The following is a 14,503-nucleotide window of genomic DNA, read 5'->3' on the forward strand; positions in this document are numbered from 1 at the left end:
CACATCCTCATCCTTGAAGAGTCTTCCCATTCGGTAAGGTCGCCATTTTTTAAGTGCATGTAGTATTGCCAACATTTCCTTCTCATAAATAGCTTGCTTGATATGTAGCAGTAAAAATACCCAATCACCTACATCAAAACATTTTTCACTACGATGTTGATCTACCTATTGTTTCATTTGATTTTGTACCGAAGTGGCGTTATCCTTTAAAAGTTGGAGAACTTGTTCTTGATGCTCGATGTGATCTTTCACTGCTTGAACCTTTTTCTTCTTTATATGTCCTTTTATCTCTAGAGTTTGAGGAGTGGTAATTTCTTCCAATCCTTCACAAGATATGGTCGAATTCATTTCTTAATGCTTGATGTGATCTTTCACTTCTTGAACATTTTTCTTCTTGATATGTCCTTCTATCTTGATAGTTTGAGGAGTGGTAATTTCGACCAATGAATTACAAGATATGGTTGGATTCATTTCTTCTTTCTCTGGGGTGGGGTCCTGGCGTATATCTTCTTCTTTTGATGTTTCTTGATCATTTTCTTCCTCCTCTTCATATTCTATGTAAAATAATTTCTTCTCAGCACACTTATGAACTTTAGTGCATTTTCTATCACAATTGTAACAAAGCCCCTTTTCTCTTTTTTCTTCCAATTGTTGTGGTGTAACCCTTGTAGGTTGTGGAAGGCTAGGAGAAACAACACTTTCATATTTATAGTTGTGAGGGGTATGCTTCCTGGTTTCCATAATTTTTCTTTCCAATATGTCACAAAGCCCTTTTACTCTTTCCAATTGTTGTGGTGTTGCTCTAAAGAAGGTGTTGCTCTTTGTATCCTCATAATGTACTATCATTTCCTCCGTGAAAATTGACCACGTAACAAGTTGTTTACGAGAACAAAGCCATTCATACCATAGAAATTGATCTGGTTCTAAATATGAAGATGCAATACATACCTTTTGTAACAGTGGTACACCATGTAGATCAAAATATTGCTCCATCTGAAGTATCCAATTTACTGGATCCTTGCCATCAAACTTCCTCATCTTTTTTTTTTCTTGATTTTAGGAGCTTGATCTTGAAATTACTCTAACTCTATACTTTCAGATCTCTAAGTTCTGAAATTGTGACCTATAGTATCCCTCTGTGTCCTCTTTCCAATGCCACAAGTCTGACCCAAATTGGATTCTCCAAGGAAGAGTTATGCGAAATCTCCCACAGTGACTTGATTATAGACTATTTTAGTAGAGCGAACTTGTATGACGTGCTACGAGTCACTGTTTCAACCTTTGGATCTAAAAAATGCATAAAAGAAACTACCGTCCATCCTCTTTCTGTACTTTCTTATGAAATTTCAATCCGATCCCTAGAGAGAAAGTTATGACGATTTTCCCCAGGTCACCTATTTGGAATGTAATTCAGGAGTCTGCAAAAAGACCAACTTCCTCAGATCATATCTCCCCAAATATAGTGCGAAAAGCTCTGAAATTTGGACCCAAGGTTCAGTGTGATTTCTTCTCAAATGGGTTTTTTTTTCAACTTCAGAAATGTCGCAAAAAAAAGTTATACCGAAAATGCCACGATGACTTGTTTGGAGCAGCGAAACCCTAGAATCCAAAGCTCTGATACAAAATGTTATGAAACCAACTCAAGAAAAGATAGAAAAGATAGATCAACGCCTTAGAATTCAGCCTCTTTGAGGGGGAAACCTCCTTTACATTACATAAATGAACAATTCTTGGATGATACAAATGAAAAGACCTCCTTTCTATATATAGGAGTCTAAGGGGTCATAACATAATCAGAGCTGACATAACATAAGGGGTCATAACATAATCAGAGCTGACATAACAATAATAATGTAAGGGCACAATAATAACAATAGTGGGCTTCTATGGGGCACAATAGTAACAATATGGGCACTACATGGGTACATCAATATAATAAGTGGGTTGTACTAATAACAATAAGGGTTTACACTAGTAGTATAGGGGCCTAACAATCTTCGTCTTGTAGATATGGTTGGGTGTCAACTTGAATCTAGTCAGCTCCTTTACCCAGCTCTTTAGAATGTCTCTGGAGTTTGCATTGTTGTTGGGTAAGCTGAAGGGAATCTCCATGATAATCATGACATCTAATACATCTCATCATAATCCTATGCCCTGAAGGTTTCAATCTTCATCCCACTAACACTGCTCAAGGTCATCATCTTGGGATCAGTGTGCGAGACGATCCAATGTATCATGTCCGTGCATGGGAGCATGGGGTATCTGCATGAAATCTGGTACAAGCCGGACTTGTGTATGTTCACGTATACTTGGAGGTCTTGAAGATCTTACCCAAATGTGCCTACAAATACATCATTGACCTCTTTCAATTTCAGCTTGATGTCCTTGTCTAGAATCAACTTGGTATCTTCATAGATCGGTAGACTTGTGGACACTCACTCAACTGCTGCTCTAATTGCACTTTCGTCAGTGTCCTTTAATCCTACTCTCTTAGAGGCCATTGATCATGAACTGTTAAGAGGCAGACAAACACCAACTAGATCTGGAGACAAGAAGACATGCATGGGCAGAAATCTGTTAGCAAAAACCAAAGCAAATTCGGGAACGACATAACACATACCTGGGGATTGATTGGCAATGATTGTGTAATTTCTTTTGGGAGGCTAGGAGACTGGCTGCCAAACTTGTGAAAAAGTAGTCTAGGCTGTCTGGGAGGCATGATTGGATGCTGCAATTTCACACTGCACAATTCAGGCTAACTGCTGACTGTTGGAATTGCGCAATGGGTAATTTCAGCTGGCAATGGTTGCAGGCTCAGTGACTGCGTTGCGCAATTTTCTGGGCCAGCAGTCACTGTCCCTCAAAATTGCGCAAAGTAGGCCTAGAGAATAGTTATTGGGAAGAAATTTCCATTTCCTGAGGGGAAGACAAAGCCTTGCCTCTTAGGATTGTGCAATGTTGTTTTGGTGAGGCGAAGTCTGGGCAAGGCTGCCCAGACCTGCCGATGAGCAATTGAAAGCAAATGTGAAAGTGAATGCATGGTGATACTGAGTGTAAGAAGAACCAAATGATCATGCATTCAAATAGTGAATGAAATATTTAGAAAATGGGACAGCATGAATGTGGGTGAAGCGAGTTGTCGAATCAATGATCGTTCGTGCAAAACAGTTTCATACATGCGACAACAATGAGATACTAGCGAAAACTGAAATGGTGCTTGTACAAGTTACTATGCATGTAAAAGACAACAAGGGCTCAAAGAAATCAGGTAAAGAACACTCACACAAGCGAAAACACAAAAAGCGATAGAAATGATGCAAAAGACAAGTCGAGACCACTTACCCGTGAATAGCTGAGATGGATGTGTCGAAGAGTCCTAGATGTGATGTGGGATGTCAGAGCTCCAATATCAATGTGAAGAAATGAGCTCTGAAGCGTTGAATAAATAATTTTGAAGCTCATGATGTGCATGCCATAAATCTAAGAAAGAGTGACACTTGGAGGAAATATTTTAAAACGATATTTGCATGTAACCTTCGGCTGCTAAAAATAGCTCCCTAAAATCTAGGGATGCTTTTTGTATGTTTATTTTTCTATTCTGAGAAAAATTAGCCCATGCATGCAAGTCAAGTTTCATTGGTCCCGGGTGGATCTGGTCAAACCAACTGCACATGAAAGAGCTTGCTCAATTGCTGGGAGAAATTACACATTTCTGGGAGGGAGCTAGGTTGGCTACCCAAGAGATTTGTGCAATTTCTGAGCAGAGCAGCTGACTGCTACCTAGGATTGTGCAATTCCTGGGCTTGGTAGCCCTGCTGGGAGGAATTTTGCAATTTTCTGGGTGAAGCTTGGCTGCCAGATTTGCGCAATTCTGGAGCCTAGCAGGCTGCTAGATAGAATTTCACAATTTTTGGAGGGAAGGCTAGTTTCCCTCCAGAATTGCACAATTTCTTAAGGGAGCTTCTCAGCCTGCAGCTAGACCAAGTCCGAAGAAACAACCTGTGAGGGGAATGCAACAAGCTTTGATAGACAGGCTACCTTTCTGCAAGAAAATCATTGAAGCTTTTGTACTTTACAAAGCAAGAAATGCTGTTGTGAAAGGTTGGTAGGGAGGCTCCAAAAAGAAGCTAAGGAAAAATTTTGGAGGGTGGTTGTAGCTGCTACAATAGAACTTTTCTACATCATTTTGAGGCACCAAATGGTATTTTTGGGGGGGATTACAGGACCTAGAATTTGTGCTAATGCCACTAAGATTGATCCACACAATGAGACATTCCCAAAAGTGTAAAAATACCCTCAATTGGATCTAGTATGTGAAAGTTTTACCTCCCACATGCTGACTTACCTTATTGACCACCATGGTATAAATGAATGCCATGTCACCCCAATACTTAAAATTGTGGATTAGCCATGGGTGGACCTTCAAGAACATTCTAGAAAACACAAAAGTCAAATCACTAACTCTAGACTACTATTGAACTTATGTTACAATACATACTTGGAGGAAAATGCACTCCATTCTGTGTCATTGCATTTGTTCCATAATTTAGCAACGTAACTATGAGTGGTAAGTTAGAGAGGAGAATAAAGGGGGATAAGGTTTTGTAACCACCTTACAAGGAACATTACCTCAGGTAGCTCCATAGATATACTGACCTTTCCTTGTATTTGCATATTTTAATTCTAGGGAAAAGAAACCATAGCAACTCAGTTTCACTTTCTAGATAGTTTTTCTCTCTTAATGGGTTTCAAGGGTAAATCTTGTTTTTATTTGTAGATGGTGCAAGATTTTTTATTGTCTTTATTTTTCATATTTAATGTATTTCATGCATTTAAGCCCAAACAATAATTAAAGAATCTAGGATCTAAAGTATATTAACATTCACAGTAAATATGTATGTATTTTATCAAATCCATTGTAATGAACTAAAGTGGAATTTCCATCTTTCATGTTTCATCTAGTTCATACATTTAAGAAGGTAATAAAAAAATCTATTATCTAGAGCAAGGATGATGTAATTGATGTTTTTTTAGAGTTTTTTGGCACCTCAGTTGGTGTATAGAGCTGATTGGGTGGAACAGAAAGATATTACGGGACAAAAGATATATCTTTTGGGTTTTGTATAACTAATGTAAATTCATCTTAACTCTAGATCTATTAAGCAATACAAAAAGAAGTTGGGATGCAAATAATTGCCTTAAATATACTACATTAAGATGGACTTATGTTGAGATTGATAATCTCAAGGGAGTTTACTGGATTTTCCCCAAAGATCTCAAGTTAAGATAAATCTATACTGAGGCTAATAATCTCAATAGAATTTACTAGATTTGAACTTATAACCTATGGCATTTACATCAAAGTCATCCCTTAAATGAATTATTGAATTGAACGAGATAACCATTAGGAATAGTATATATTCGTGCATAATTCTAAAGATTATCTCTTTCATTATTACTCTGAACTAAATTACTTTAAAAGGAAATCTAAATTCCAAGCCATTCTTCCTTTAAAAAAACTATTTATTTTTTTCAAAATTTAAATGGATTAAACCGAAAATTTTCATTAGGAACAAGGTTTTGATTTGTAAATTGCATGAATAATGAAACATAATATAAAATGTTATAAGATTGTAATAAAGAGGGAAAAAATGTATAATGTTTCTAACATATATTAATAGAATAAGGAAGTCCATCTGATCCTTAATTAAAAAATTAACAATTTTAAAATATTATTAAACATAATATAAAAAGTTACTTAGGATTGTAATAAATAGAGAAAAAGTATTTTGAGAGATATAATGGCTTGAGTGGCAGCGATGTTCTCACAACGTACTTTAAGAAAATATAGTTTTAATTTTATTTGCATTAATAAAATTACATTTTTTTTCTTTCGAAAAAAAAGAAAAGTGTATAATGTTTCTTATATTATATTAATGGAATAAGAATAGATTATCTTATTTTTAATAAAATATTAACATTTTTAAAATATTATAATTTTAATCTTTCTAAAATATTATAGAATTAAAAGTAACTTTTTATTAGAGATTAGGCTGATATTTTGGGTGGTCGTAGATCAATCAATTCTAACATTCACAATCCAATATTTTGTTTTAAAAAAACATGGGAAAATCACACCAAGGCTTGTACGTTTTAGTAAATTCTCAAACTAACAAGATCACAGAAATTAATTCCATATTTTCAATGATAATGATAATGATAATGGTAATAATGATAATGATAATGATCATAATGATAATGATAATAATAATGATAATAAGAATCCAATTTTAAAATTAAAAATTACAATCAATAATTATAAAAAGTAATGAATTGCATATTCAGATAATACATGTTATTAATCCCTGCCATCTCACAATGTTATGGAACTATAATAATCTTTTTTCTTTTCTTATTTACTTTTTCATTCAACTTCACTATCTTATTTGGCCTCTTCTTGAGGCCAAAGAGGCTAGACTATATGTTATTCTAGGTTTAGACAATTCATTTTTTTAAATGTTTCGCACTAGAGAACTAATGTTAACATTAATTTATTGTTGTAGGTAGTTGCATGAATTAGCTATGTTTATTTGGTTTATTGGCTATGTCGCAGGTAATTGCATGGAGTGCCTAAGGGATTACAGGTGTATGTGTCCATGCAGATCTAGGTGGATGGATGCTCTGCGACTCTTCTTGAAACTGAATCGACATTATGGGTAGTCTGAGCACTCCCTTCTACTCATATGCATGAGAGGCCTTCCTCTTGCCTTTGGCTAACTGTTGGATTGAGATTATTGGATGGATTGGTGGAGAAAGGAGGGGTAAACCCTCACTACCCAGCAGAGCAGGAGGCTTACCTTAAAGTGTAGGTCTATGATCATGGATATGGTCCCACTGGAGTGGTGGATATCAAGTTATTTTGAGATTATAGAACTTGGTTTTGTGATTGAAACCTTCTACTCAACTCTGTTGTTGTAAAAGTTGTCATTCTATGATTGGAACCTTCTGCTCTCCTCTGCTATTGTAAAAGCTACCATATATGCCTTTAGTCTATGCCTTTGTCAATGCCACCCACTTTTGAAATCACAGCTCGGTCTAAATATCGTTCTACAACAGGGTAACAAAATCAATCTCAATTTGGCCCTCGCGGGCGTAAAGAAGTTGGGCATTGTTGTTGGTGAGCTGTGAGTTTCCCTAACCTTGGTCCTCTGTCTCTGCTACCAGTGCTAATCCTGACTGAAGCTTGGTTCCTGGGACGTGAAGTCAGGCGACTAGCAGAGAGCTCGAACTCACTAAGCGCTATGAGGAGGGTGATGAGCCCCAAATTTGGTAACATTTTGGGCTCATTTGGCCTAACTACCTTTGCTCAATCCTTCATTTTTCATAACTTCTGCATCATTTTTTAGTATGTTTATGTCATTTGTACGAATAACGGTAGTCACTATTCCTAGGTGGCTAACACGTGCTCATTTCAGGATTTTTTGACACATGTGGAGCAAAACCAAGCAGACAAGGGCTAGGAGACAGCGAAGCTTGGGTTGAGGATTCGTAGGGGGGTTGTCTATGGCATTAAATAGCCTCCCTCGGGATCTTCATCCCCAACTCCGAGCTCCAAAGGCTACCAAAACCGGATCTAGAAGGCAGCCAAACAGATTTTGTGGAAGCAGCTGTTCACTCCCAGTTTGGTCAGCCAAGTCCCATAGATTTAGGAGGCCAGCTTGGGCCTCGTGGTGTATAAATGATAAGGCTTCAGACTTCGAAGAGGACTTTTGGAAAAACTTTTGCACATTCTGCACTACAAGCTGCCAGCTCTGTTTTGTTCTTTTGTAGCCATTATTGGCATGACTCTTGACTTATTATTTTTTTAATGGGAAGCAGTCAGATTTGATCTCAGCTCTAAGTTTCTAGAGGAGCCATAGCTCTCGGGGTTGGGCCCAACCTGAGAGCCTAGGGCCTCCTTCTTTGTATTGATATCTTTCCTTTCAACATTATGATTTTCCTTGTATGCATTTGAAACGTAGTTTGTTGAGGTAGATTTCATTGTGTGGTTAAGTAGGTCATTATTGAAAAATAGAGTTGCTTCAGATATCTAGAATAAAGTAATGAGATAAGAATTGATAAGAGCTCCAGAATTGCTTGCACTCTCATTTTCACCTCTTCCTAGGGGCTGGAGTTGCTGACAGTGCTACCCAACAAAAAGACTAGGTTGCTTACCCATGCAATCTTTGGTGCAATGTTTTCATTTGTAGGAGTTAGTCATGCGTTTAGATCTTTTGGAATGTTTCTTTACATAAGTGCTGTACATGGTTCTCTTTCGGAATAAAGCTTTTGTTCATTGGTTTCATTAACAGTTAGGATAGATTAGTTAATATTTTGATTGTGTGCAGGACGTGGTTGATTTGGTTAAGTATACACTGTGCGGTGCATCTCCATAACTCTCTCGTCCATCTAAGCTTCGTCCAGGCCAACTGCTCCATCTCCAAGTTAGATCCCTCGTCTCACAACGACTCTTTTACCCACGTCACCCTATCTTCTTGCCCTTCCATTGCCTCAGCCCTCTTTAAGACAAGCTAGCTTTCCACACCCTCTTGTCACTTCATCCCTCTGTCACTAAGTCATTTCAGACCCCTATCCTACCTCCCTATCCATTCATGCATCCTTTTTCACTCACCCATCATCCAAAATCCAATCGTAGAACATCCTGTAGAAATTTCTGAACATCCTGTAGAAATTCTGAAACATCCTGTAGAACCCCTGCAGACTTCCTGTAGAAGCTCACAAATGAGGTTTCCTGATAGCCAAACTTTGTGAAACTCTCTAGAAGGGTGTTAGGGACTCCTTAGACCCCCTCTGAACCTTCCCAACCTTTTCCAATCCTTTATCCTCCTCGATCCACCCCTGCATAGTAAAAAGCCAGTTAAAAGCACACGCATGATAATTCAAAAACTTATTCAAAAAAATACAAAAAGATGTGTTCTTTAGATAGAGATAGCATAGTCATGAGCATTTTACCTTTGTAGAAGTAATGGCATCTTCTTCAATAGTTTGCATCCTTTCCTTTGCACAAGTAGGGTTGGTTGGTAGAATTAGGGTTTGCTAGGGTTTGCGTTACTTCTTGGCTTCCAGTTTCTTTCCACAAGTAGATTAGCTTCCTTTGAGTTAGCTTTCATCCATCAGTTAAAAAGCTTCTTCTAAGAGCTCATAGAAGTTGGCTTAAGCCCCTAGCAGACTTGTGCCAGCTGACCAAGTGACAGTTGCGGCAAGAGTTAGTACTTGTGCATACAGCACCGTCGCTTCCAAGTTTGTTACGAACTACCGGGTTGATAAAATTAAGGAAGGGAGTTCCAGGAGTTGTAGCATTATTGCTACAATAATGGGGCTCACCATCCTTTTTTGGCGCCGTTGCCGGGGACGCGTCAGAGTATTGGTGATTGTTGCTTTTCTTCTATTTTCCTACTCTCGCCTTCTGCTAAGTAGTTTATTTCATTTCCATTCTGCAATTTCATTTCCACAAAAGTAGCGTAGACATTTCCTGCTTTCATAGATTAGCATTTCAATTCCGCAATTTCATTTGTGCAAGCGTAGATTAGCATTTCAAATCCGCAAGCGTAGCCTAGCATTTCATTCTTGCAATTTCATTTGAGAAAAATAGATTAGTCCTTTCATGCTTTCATTACAATTCCGCATTTCCATTTCAGCAAGATAGTTAGTTGCAGTTCAATCTATTTTAGTTTTGCAGGTACCAGAAAAAACAAAAGCAATGAAAAGTCTTTCCATTTCATGCCTCGTAGAAATCGAGATAAAACAAGCAAATTCTTACCCAACACCCCCACCACTTCACTGAGTCACCCTTCTCTCTTCTTTGGTGACAATGATCCAGAAGAACCTATAGGCGAGCCTCCTTAGATATACGAAGATCCTATAATAGAAGAAGAGTTAGAGAACACTCCATCTGAAGCCATGGATGACAATAGAAGAGAAGATAAGAGAATAGAAGGTGCCTTTCCCATCCGAGAGACCAATGGAGACATGAAAATGAAAAACATAAGCCCCTCCGCTTTACCTCACTTCCATGGACTGACTATTGAAGACCCTGATACCTTCCTGTTTGAGTTTGTTGTCCTTTGTCGAACCTATGACTATACCGAAGATGAGCAAAAACTGAAACTCTTTCCCTCTACCCTCAAGGATGCAGCATTACGCTGGTTCATGGGCTTACCTGGGAACAGTATCACCACTTGGGCTCAGATGCAGCAAGCTTTCAATACCAAATACCGGGACTACTGTAGGTCCAAGGAAGCCAAGGGAGAAATATTTCGGATGACCATGGGAAATGATGAGTCTTTAGAAGATTACGAGGAAGGGTTCCAACTTAGCTATAAATGGTCCAGGTGCACACTTGACCCTGAATCTCTCAAGTTGGTCCTGCTCCGAGGAGTCCCTGAAGACCTTTTAGATACCCTTCACATGCTAGCTGGAGGAGATATTTACCAACTACCTTATGAGGATATAAAGACTGTGTTTAGAAACCACTCTAGGGCAGCCCGGAAAAGAGGTAGAGGAAACCCCCTCTCAGCTAGTATTCCTTTCTCCAAACATGAGTTTTCAAATCAGTTAGAGGACCTCAAGAGTGAGGTGAGATAGACCATTGCCATGCAACTTGATACATTCCAATTCCAGCAGAAGAAAGAGGAAGCTGAGAGGGCTTTGGCTATCTTCTGCCCTAGGTGTACAAGGAAGCACCCTAAGAACGAGTGCCCATTACATTCGGTGGAGGTATGTTTCGTTTGTGAGGAGGACCACCCCACAAACCAATGCCCAACCTTACCTGGGCTTAAAGCCATGTACCAAGGAACGGAGGCGCCCACTGAACCTCTCTACTTCCTCAACCAAAGGAGGCCACATGGACCTAGCCTTTACCAATAGGGGATGCAAGGGACATCCCAAGCTTATTATAGCCCCAACCAATCTGCTCCTATGCCTTCCTAGGGTCCTCCTGCTCATCCTTCCTAGTCTGTGCCTCCTCCATGGTCTTACCCACATCAATACCATACTTAGCCCACTACTCATTCATTTCACTCACATGTCCAGCCGCAGCCTCAGTGGAATACACCTCAACCGGGGTGGAGGCCCCAGTACAACACTCCTCCCGCCATTTTGCCTCCACCACCAGCTCAACCACAACCATTACCTCCTGCTCCTCCAAGACAACCCAAAATGCCTACTCAACCGAACCCGAACCCCAACAACCGACAGGCCCAGCAGGTATGTACTGGGGAAACACCATGCCCTACCTATGCTGTGGAGATCTAGGAGATCAACCTGCGATCTGGAAAGACTCTTCCGGATCGCCAACCTCCTCCCCCAGAGGACGAGGAAGATAAATAGGAAAGTGAACCAAAATCCATTCCACCCTTTCCTGAGAGACTAACAACAACCACACAACCCAACCCAGAGGAGGATGAGCTTCTAGGAGAACTCAAACAGTTGTGTGTGAAAATACCCCTTCTCCAGGCCATCAAAGATGTACCGATATACAACAAACTGGTTAAGGAAAAGTGTTTCAGACACCCAGGCAGGTGAAAAAGAGATGCCTCAACCATCAATGTCATAGGACAACTGTCTGATCTTATGTTGGGGCAAGTAATCTGCCCAAAGTATTTGGATCCTAGGAGTCCTGTAGTTGATGTCCACATCAATGGCACCATCATACCCCACACTTTGATTGATTTAGGGGTTGCCATTAATGTGATGACCAGAGATACCATGCTCAAACTCAACCTTCAGGGTTCCTTAAGAAAGACCTCGACAGTCTTGCAGCTAGCAGATCGCTCCACCGTGACTCCTGAAGGGATTGTGGAGGATGTCTTGGTCTCTGTTGACTCTTGGGAGTACCCTGCAGAATTCTTGGTTCTTCAACCAAAGGCAAAGCTTACTGGATACCCCCTTATTTTGGGAAGGCTTTGGTTAGCCACTGCGGATGCTTACATAAGCTGCCATACAGGAAACATGACCATCAAAAATGGTCCTATGTCCAAGCAGCTAGTCCTATACCCTCCTACCCAACCCCTATTAGAGCATGACTTACCACTTTGGTTGGAAGAAGGAGAAGAGGATGAGGTGTACTCTGCACCCTTGTTCACCCTAGAAACCACCAGGGGAGGTCCTCAAACCGAGGATGATTTGATTGAGACCTTGATTCAGAATCCACCTCGCAGTGCATTGTCCTTAGAGAAATTGGTGGAGGATACCCAAGCCAGCACCTTAGTGGACCTTTGTGTGACCAATCCAATCACTCCCAGAGTCAAAAATGTGGAGTTTGGCCCCGAGAGAACGTTAAAGATCAGCTCCTCCCTATCTCCTTCCCAGGAAAAGGAGCTGTGTAGCATGTTGGCCAGTCATCTAGATGCTTTTGCTTGGAGCTATAAGGAGATGAAAGGAGTCCATCCTTCAGTCTGTACCCATCACATCTACATCAAAGAAGATTGTAAACCGGTCAGGCAACCTCAAAGGAGAATGAATCCAGCCCTTAAGGACATTGTGAAAGAAGAATTGCAAAAACTGTTGGATGCAGGATTCATCTACCCCATCTCGGATAGCGAGTGGGTGTTCCCTCTAGTGTTGGTTCCCAAGAAAAATGGGAAGTGGAGAATCTATGTGGACTACCGAGAACTGAACAAAGCCACCAAGAAAGACCACTTTCCTCTACCCTTCATAGATCAAGTGTTGGATGGACTGGCAGGGAAGAAGTTTTTCTCTTTCCTGGATGGGTTTAGCAGGTATAATCAGATCCAAATCAGCCCGGAAGACCAAGATAAGACCACCTTCACTTGTCCTTGGGGTACCTTTGCTTACCGAGTTCTTCCCTTTGGGCTATGCAACGCTCCTGCCACCTTCCAGAGAGCCGTCTTGAGCATCTTTTCTGAGCTGGTCCATGATTCGGTGGAGATCTATATGGATGACTTCACTCCTTATGGGTCCAACTTCCAGCAAGCATTGTCCAATCTGGGAAAAGTCCTAACCAAGTGCATTGAGATGAACCTGTCCCTTAGTCCTAAAAAATGTGAATTCTTGATGACTGAAGGGACCGTGCTAGGACATACCATTTCTCGCCAAGGGTTACAGGTGGATACTAACAAAATTGCTCTCATCAAAAAGGTTCCACCCCCTTAGAAGGTAAGAGATGTTCGAAGTTTCTTAGGCTTGGCAGGATATTATAGAAGATTCATTAAAGACTTCAGCAAGCTAGCCTCGCCATTGTTTGGCCTCTTAGCAAAAGATGCTGAGTTTAAATAGACTGACGATTGTGAGAGGGCTCTGAATGAATTAAAGGATAAGTTGGTGTCTGCCCCAATCTTGAGAGGTCCAAATTGGGCCCTACCTTTCCACATCCACACTGATGCCTCGAACAAAGCCATAGGGGCAGCCTTAGGACAAGTTGAACAAAAACTTCCATACGCCATATACTTTGTCAGCAAGAACTTATCCAAGGCAGAACTGAATTATAGTGTAACTGAGAAAGAATTCTTGGTCGTGGTCCATGCCCTGAACAAGTTCCGGCACTACATCACTGGCTATCAAACATTTGTACATACTGATCATGTTGCAATTAGATATTTAATGAATAAACCAGATGTGAATGCTCGTATTATTAGATGGTTACTTTTGTTGCAGCAGTTTGATTTGACTATCGTTGACAAACCAGGTAAAGAAAATGTTGTTGTTGACTTCTTGTCTAGATTGGATTTACCTGCAGGTGAGGATGGAATAGTGGATGACCAGATGCCAGATGAACATCTGTTTGCTATCTCAGTACTCTCTCCATGGTTTGCTGATATAGCAAACTACCTTGTCTCAGCACAGTTCCCTCCGCACCTATCCTCAAGAGAGAAGAGCAGAATCATAAGGAAGAGTGCCTCATTCATTTGGATTGGGGGCAACCTGTTCAAGCTTGGCCCCGATCAGATCTTAAGGCGTTGTATAAGGGAGGAGGAAGTCTTTGACATCCTCCTAACCTATCATGATGGGCCTTGTGGAGGACATTTTGCAGCCAAAAGAACTGCCTTCAAAATTCTACAGGCAGGCTACTATTGGCCCACGCTTCATCAAGATGTCAGAAGATATATCAGCCAATGTGACCGATGCCAAAGGATGGGGAAACCGACTCCAAGGGACGAAATGCCTCTCCAACCTCAAGTGACTCTTAAGCCATTTGAGAAGTGGGGTATGGATTTTGTGGGTCCTATCAATCCTCCTTCAAGGCAAAGGTATTACATCATTCTGTGCACAGACTATCTGACAAAGTGGGCAGAAACCAAGGTAATCAAAGCAGCGACAAAGGAAAAGGTGGCTGAGTTTTTAAGAGAAAACATCTTCTACAAATTTGGCTACCCAAGAGAGCTAGTCACCGATCAAGGAAGCCAGTTCACCTCCAACTTAATTGAAGACCTACTCGCTCATCACAAAATCAAGCATAGGACTTCCACCCCCTATCATCCTCAAG

Source organism: Pinus tabuliformis, chromosome 5_2 (assembly GCF_031772625.1).
Source record: "Pinus tabuliformis cultivar Carrire ecotype Pingquan chromosome 5_2, CPIR1, whole genome shotgun sequence".
Lineage (NCBI taxonomy): Eukaryota > Viridiplantae > Streptophyta > Pinopsida > Pinales > Pinaceae > Pinus > Pinus tabuliformis.